This window comes from Wyeomyia smithii, chromosome 3, assembly GCF_029784165.1.
Source record: "Wyeomyia smithii strain HCP4-BCI-WySm-NY-G18 chromosome 3, ASM2978416v1, whole genome shotgun sequence".
Classification (NCBI taxonomy): domain Eukaryota; kingdom Metazoa; phylum Arthropoda; class Insecta; order Diptera; family Culicidae; genus Wyeomyia; species Wyeomyia smithii.
This window is the reverse complement of record NC_073696.1, coordinates 225,750,696-225,758,684: the sequence shown is the minus strand read 5'-3', so window position 1 is coordinate 225,758,684 and position 7,989 is coordinate 225,750,696.

The window sequence follows — 7,989 nt, the reverse complement described above, 5'->3', positions numbered from 1 at the left end:
ATTAACTGATGAATTTTAATGATTGAGCACGTGGTTCAAAAGTTGTGAAAAAAAAGTCATATTTGAAATAGAGAAAAAATTCTACTATATATAATCGAATCTAAAATGATATTTAATCGAATGTTGTATAATTTAGTCTATATACAATAAAGTCTATATGGGTCAATCCATACCAAGTGTACATGCCACTTGGACATGACTATCACAGATTTTGCTCAAAGTTGGGGGAATTATTCATCTACTGTCTTTATTGCAAAGTCACGGAATTTTTGTCAAAAATCTCTTTTTTCTTTTTCTTACAATTCATAGACGTAAGATGTCCGAAAAATATTGATAGACGATTTTTGAAGAAAATAAACCAAGGAATCCCGAAAAAATTTTATTTTTGACCGGAAGTGTTTCCAGTGTTTGTGGCCAATGTGTTTCGGCCAATGCCGCTAATTTTATTTTGAGTTTGATGATTTCATCGTATTTTTCGGAAAATTTTACGTAAGAAGCACTTACCACCCCGTGGTAAAATGAGCCAATCTTACGATATAATATTTTTACGAAAATTTTAGAACTATTTTCGTAAAAATTCTATATCTCGAGATTGGCTCATATTACCTCGGGATGATAGTTGTTTCTTATGTGAAATATTCCAAGGAACACGATGAAATTATCAAACTTAAAATAAAAATGGCTGCATTTGCCGAAAAATGTAAATTTAATTTTCAAATACAAAAATAATTTATCTGACAACACTTCCGGTCAAAACTAATATTTTTTCTGGATTCCTTGGTTTATTTTCTTCAAAAATAATCTTCCAGTATTTTTCGTACATCTTAGTCTATGAATTGTAAGAAAAAGAAAAAAGAGATTTTGAACAAAAAATGCGTGACTTTGCGAAAAACAGGGGGGTCCCACAGAGCGGAGGGTATTCCAATCGACACCAAATTTGAGATTTTTCCAAAGTGACAGTAGATGAATAATTCTCCCAACTTTGAGCAAAAATTGTGATGGTCGTGTCCAAGTTTGTGCTCTTTCGTGGTCACTTTGTATGGAATGACCCATACATATATAACCGAGTCCAACCTAAATATGAGTACAGTGACGTTTCGATTTTATCACGATAAAAAAAAAATGCGCGTCATATATTTGAAACATATTTATTCCATGTTATTTGCATGTGTTAGTGTATGTTTATATGTGTATGAATGTTATGTTTCAAATGTTCGGTATAGTTTCACTGTTGGCCAACAAAAATTTGTTATTAAGAGTGGAAAATAAATTCAGCAAATATTATCAAGGTGTATTTTTTCTGAAAATTGAAGTTTTCGTGTAAATCTATTTTAACAAATAACAAGTTCGAATGAGAAAGGCTGGGACTGACCGCTGGGTGGATTAATTTGGGTTTTTATTTTATTGTTGTTTTTCTGGAAGAACAAAATTACTGTTTACTTTATCCCATTTGTCTCAATCATACCAAACGTTTTGGATTTAATTTTTTTCTTCTTCCTGGAAAATTATTACTTTTATGTTTCTTATTCCTTCTAGATCGGACAGCCATCAATGTTTTGCTAATGTTTTGTAGTTGTCATGAAAAATTAAATTCTCAAAAAATGAGCTTTTCTAGATAATTAATTTTTATTTCTTACTCTTTTTTCTTGAAAAAACCTTTTTTTTTCTTGAAATTAATTCACCTAGCGGTCAGACCCAGCCTTTTTCCTTCAAACTTATTATTTATGAAAAAAGATTTACAAGAACGCTTCAATCCAATAAATGTATATTCACTCTTAAGGTTCTAAAAAATTGATGCTGTTATCTAACATATAAAAATGCAGTCCGGTCTGTCTGTCTGTCTGATCCATATAGGCTCGAAAACTACCGAACCGATCGGCGTGAAAATTTGTATGTATGGGTTTTTGGTGCCGATAAAGGTTCCTATGATAGTTTGAGACCCCTCCTTCTTCTGGAAGGGAGGGGTCCCATACAAATGAAACACAAATTTCTGCACATCCTGAGAACTAACCAACTGAATGGAACCAAATTTGGCAGGTGAATATTTTTAGAGGTAACAAATATGTGCATGATGGTTTGACACCCCTCCCTTTTCTATGAGGGAGACGTCCCATACAAATGAAACACAATTTTCACACAGCTCTAGAACCAATCAAGAAAATACAACCAAATTTGGTATGAGAATGTTTTGAGAGGTAACAAATATGTCCATAATGGTTCGACGGCCCTCCCTCTTCTGGGAGCACATGTTTCTGCACAAATTTCTGCACATCTCGCGAACTAATCAACTAAATGGAACCATATTTGATGTTTGAAAGTTTTCAGTGGTAACCATTATGTTCCATAATTGACCTCAGGCAACATTTTGGATTGTAAGATGGCAACATACGGTTTCTGGAAAACAGCCAAAAATGGCCGATTTCCACCCATTGTAATAATATCCGGATCTAGAATGATACACAGGAGCTCAAATGGACCACAGATACCATTTTGAATTCTAAGATGGCGACTTCCGGTTTCTGAAAAACAGCTGAAAATGACCAAATACCACCCAATATGAGTATCTCCGGAGCCAGAATGTTGCAAGAAGCTAAAAATTGACTTCAGACACCACTATGGATTGTAGGATGGCAACTCCTGGTTTCTGGAAAACAGCCAAAATGGCCGATTTCCGCCTAACATGAGTATCTCCGGAACTAGAATGATACACAGCAGCTGAAATCGACCACAGAACCCATTTTGGATTCTAGGTTGGCGACTTCCGGTTCCTGGGAAACAGCCGAAAATGATCGAACAACACCGAATATGGGTGTTTCTTCAATCAGAATGACGCTCAGAGGCCAGAAATTATCATAAATACCATTTTGAAATCCAAGACGGCGACTTCCGGTTTGTGAAAAACAGCCTAAAATAACCAATCAGGCACCATTTTGAATTGTTTAATGCGATTTCTAGGAAACAGTCGAAAATAACCGAATAATACTCAATATGGATATATCGAGATGCTGCATAGAAACCAAACATTGACCCTGGACACTATTTTGAATTTAAAAACGACCACTTTTAGTTTCTGGAAAACAACCAAAATTACTAATACTGTGTCTGATTGATGCCAGAAAATCTGCTGAAAATGACCGAATACCCCCCAATATGAATATAGTCTTCGAATTTCTTTTCTTTCCATAACTTTTGAGCCACATATCAAATTGTTATGAAATTTGTTATTTGTTAGTTTGAGAGATGACTCGTTCGTATGACACTAGTTATGTTCAAATAAGTCATGTAATCTTTGATATAATAGACTTTCGTTGTTTTATTAACAATTTAATACATAACGGTTGCTTAAGTTCGATTATAATCAAATGAAAAGGGAACGTGTAGGGCAGCCAAACTTTGAAACCACGTATTCAATCATAATTCATCAGTTAACCCTTAGCCTGCTCATCTGATGATGATATTGATAATATTGATCAAATCGGTTGTGTAGTTTCTGAGATAATGAAGTTTCGTGATTTTCACATTTCGGTACATTACAGACGAAGCTACATTTCGATTACAGAAAAATTCAATAGGGAGTTATGAGGCAGCTAGACTTATCAATTGACATTAATTTTGTGGAAATCGGCTCAGCCATCTCTGAGAAAAGTGAGTGAGTGAGTAGTCTTCGGAATATGTTCCTTTTCAAAGCTGGTTTACACATTTTTAAACATAACAGTCAAAGTAAAATTCCGATTGCAAAACAAATCAATAGGGTCTTATGGGGCAACCAGACCTTCCATTTGACACTGATTTTATGAAAATCGGTACAGCCATCTCTGAGAAACATGAGTGAGATTAAGTAGTCTTCAAAACACGTTTCTTTTCATAACTTTCGAACCACAAGTTCAATCTTTATGAAATTCAAAAGTTATGGGTTTTCAAAATAGCCCGTTCATTTGAAACCATTTTTGTTCAAATCGGTTGTGTGGTTTTAGAGATAATGATGTTTCATGATTTTTACATTTTGATACATAACCTCTAAACTAAAAATCCGATTACAATAAAATTTAATAGGGTCTTATAAGACAACAAGACCTTTCATTTGCAATTAATTTCATGAAAATCGGTTCAGCCATCTCTGAGAAAAGTGAGTGAGAATAAAAATTTGCACATACACACACACATACAGAAAATGCTCAGCTCATCGAGCTGAGTCGGGTGATATATGCCATTCGGCCCTTTGGAGCACTTTTATATCTTCGGTTTTGCAAGTGATTGCTATACCTTTCTAGGAGAAAGGCAAAAATATTGTATTGTATATTGTTTCAGAAAGACAAAATTGTTATCTACAACTTTGCCGGAGATGTCACACCAATCAACAAACCGTTCTGGCTCTAAAAAGATTTGTTATCACTTATATCTATCTACTAAACTTCTCAGAAACGAGTCGTGATTCAAAAAAAAAAACGCTATTGGTTGGCATCTTTTGCACATAGAAACATCTACGCAAAGTTTCAACCAAATCGAAAATTCCCGTTTTTTGCGGAATTGCTCGGTAGGTGGTCATGATAATGTCATCATCGACACATGGAAATCTGCCAACAAAATATATTGGCCTATGAAAAAAACTTTACAGTCAATAGTATAGAGTCAATGTCAGCTATATTTGAGATAAATTTGGCGTCATTTTTTTGTTTTTTTTAGTAAAGATTCTTTAGCTATATTGGGCACTTGAAGAGAACCATTCAAGAATTTCCGGTAAAATTATAAATTTTTAAGTTTTTTTTATCATAATTTAAAACTTTGTCTTAACTGTAAACTATGCTGTGTGTTCAATTTAAAATCAGTCTTGTTTTAGCCTTCCCAGCTCGGGGTACGATGCTGGCCTAACAAGCCAGTCGTCATAGGTTCGAGTCTTGATTCGGGAGAGACTTTTAGCGTCAGTTGTTTGCTTGTTTTAGTCGCATCCATTGATGGAACCATTTTTAGTTCAAACTGGAATCAATTTCTGCTTTGCCTTTGCTTCCATTTAGAAGCGTTTTTTATCCATTGGGCTGATTCTGGATCATTTTCTTTTAAACCTTTCCCTCTCGCTAGAATTACTTACTTACTTACTTTTTTGGCTAACGGACCGTTCAGCGGTCTAGGGCCGAACGAATTAGAGATGTCCAGCTTCTTCTGTCTTGGGCAGCCGTTCTCCAGTCTCCACGCACCTCGCTAGAACTACGTCATTAGTTTGAACCAAACCAATTGATTGATTTCGGGAGCGTTCCCAAGCATTTTCTTATCAATTTGGAATATATTTGAAATAATTTAGACAAATTTTCAGTTTTTTTTTCTTCATCTAATAAAATTTTCAGTTTGTTTGTGTCATCTGTATCTAAGAAGCAGCTCTTTAGTCCTTTATGATTATCTTTTAATTATATTTTGTTTTGATCTGTTCTGTCAAATTAAAGCGTCTTTAAACATTGTGTGCATTGCTGGCTGTTTCTAGTATTCAGAGTCGTTTTCAACATATCCTAGTTGAATTCGGAATTTATTCTTTTACATTTTTTTCAAGCCTTCGGAAGTGGAGAGATGTTTGAAGCTACATTTGAAAGAGTTTTTGTGCATTTTAAATTTAATTTGATGTAGATTTTTTTTGAGTTTGTTTTTTTTCTGGTTTGTATTTTTTTTTTCTTCATCTATAGTTTATTTGACACGGCACAAATACAATTCAATGTTTAACGGCGCCAATTATATCTGGTAGCTTACTTTCTAAAGTATCTTAATAACTAAAAGCAAATTTTTTATCCTCGCTGCCGACTACGAGCTTTTCTGGTTTGTAGTTGCTTTCCAAAGTTATTAGATTCGAGATAAATTTAGTTGAACTTTTCCATCGATATTCGGGATTAACGGTTTCAAAATTAGAATCATGTATATCTTCAGCACACCTTGCTTTACAAGTATAGCATTACGTTTCACATTTTATAATTCAATTATGACTTCAAATGCAACTCCAAATATTTTTGAAATGTTTGGAATTTCACAAACTTTCAGATACAACTACTAGTATATTTTGCGAAACTTTTCCATACCGACAACCAAAGCTTTCGATGAAAAAGTAGTAGAATAACTGTGAATTGTAAACGTTGGCTAGGACTACTGATGGTGACACGAATTGTGTTGCTCTGAGATTGATACACTGGGTAAAAGGGAAATGACATGTTCGTATAGAAAATATTTGAGGGTGTACCGGTTAGTAAGGGAATAAAAGTGATAATATTGTATCATAAAAATGTAGATTTTATATATACAACAACACACTGCGTTAGAGCATCCCATAAAGTTTTATAGATTATTTATATTTTTCGACCTCATGGACTGCATCCCAGTATAGTGAAGAACGACGTAAGCCTATGTCCGAAAAATTCCGTTAGTATACTCTCATCTCCGGATTATTTTATTGTGAGTGTCATAATTTTTTTTCAATGATTGACGAGCCATTTTTCTTTCTCATCAGCTCTGTAAAAAATAACAAAAAGAGTTTGTAAACTTGCTAAAAAACACACAATATTCTGAATGAGCGTATTGTGTCAATTTCAATTTTTACATTTATGTTTTTTATATTACAGGCTAATTTTAAGTCTATTCAATTAACCTCTTTTAATAGGCAGTATTTTTCCCGCGCCTTAGTTTGTGCCTTTTATTAGAATGAGTTCAATCGCATTTGCTGTAAAATTGCAGATAGCCAGTGGTTTGGATTTCAATAAACAAACCACTTGTAAGTAATTATACAAAATGCACATATTTTCTGTGCCGCGACCGGTGTTATTGCTTTACATCTACCCAAAAGTAGCAATATTACCATTCTGATTTCCTCTACCCAGCCACATACAGAGAGAAAAATCAACTCTCACCATGCCGGGCTGCATTGTTGGTCCAATATGCAATAGGCGTAAGTCAGCACTTTACTCTGGAGCGTGAATAAATTTCTAGATTTTATTGTTGTGGCTGAGCATCTCCCATCTCCCACGGTGCTAGTGCACTGGACCGACAGGGTAGGAAAACTTCGCGAAAAGCCGATAAAAGTAAACAGGATGATAATTAAAATCTGCCTTCCGTCCGACGACCGAGAGTCGAGTGCGTCGGTCACACGGTGAGAAAGGGGAGCACCCTAACCACAGACGGACGGAGAGCTCGCTTATGTGGGCTCGGATGCACCGCCCGGGAGCTTTAACGTGAGCAGAGATGTACTTTAATTGTACCAAATGCTATTCATTATATCAATCAGTTATGAGTTATGGTGCCCATTTCGTTGATTATTTTAACGTTCAATCGGACTTCGATCAGGCGATTGTTTCCATTCATATTTTTTCATGGCGAGTTCCTATGCACCTAATTGTGCAATGACGCAGTGTATAATATAAATGAATATTTAATATCCAAAGAAGCTTGACGTCGTTTGTTAAATAATAAATATGTTTACCGTTTACTAATGTGAAGGAATTATTCATTCGAACAATGTGCTTGTAATTAAAAACGCCACAGTGTTGTTTGCTAAAAACCTAGTTTAAATTCAAACAGTATAAGGTAATGTTCATTCATTTGTTGGAACATATTGTGAACGGTTTTGACTAATTGATTGAGTTTGAATGGTTCTGATGCGACCGATAGGCAGTTAAACAGTAGAACAAATCAAACATCACCCGTTATCATCATGAGTAGCGTGCGTTATTGACTCGCTAATGCTACATATTATTACATACTAAATTTCCAACAAATGCGTGGCTTGAATCGTTTTGATGGTGAATGGTTTTAACAATACTAAGCTCGCTATTCAGCATCAGCTGCACCGCAGTGCAGTACAAATACACCGCAATTCGAATACGGTTACAAGCTGCACTTCCGTAGATCATCTCACAATAATTACAATGCTTGTGTAAACGGATTGCGTAGGATAATTGTGATTGCTAGTCAATTTATTTGAACACTAGCTGTAGCGTCATTCGTCGATAATTTCCTGTGCAC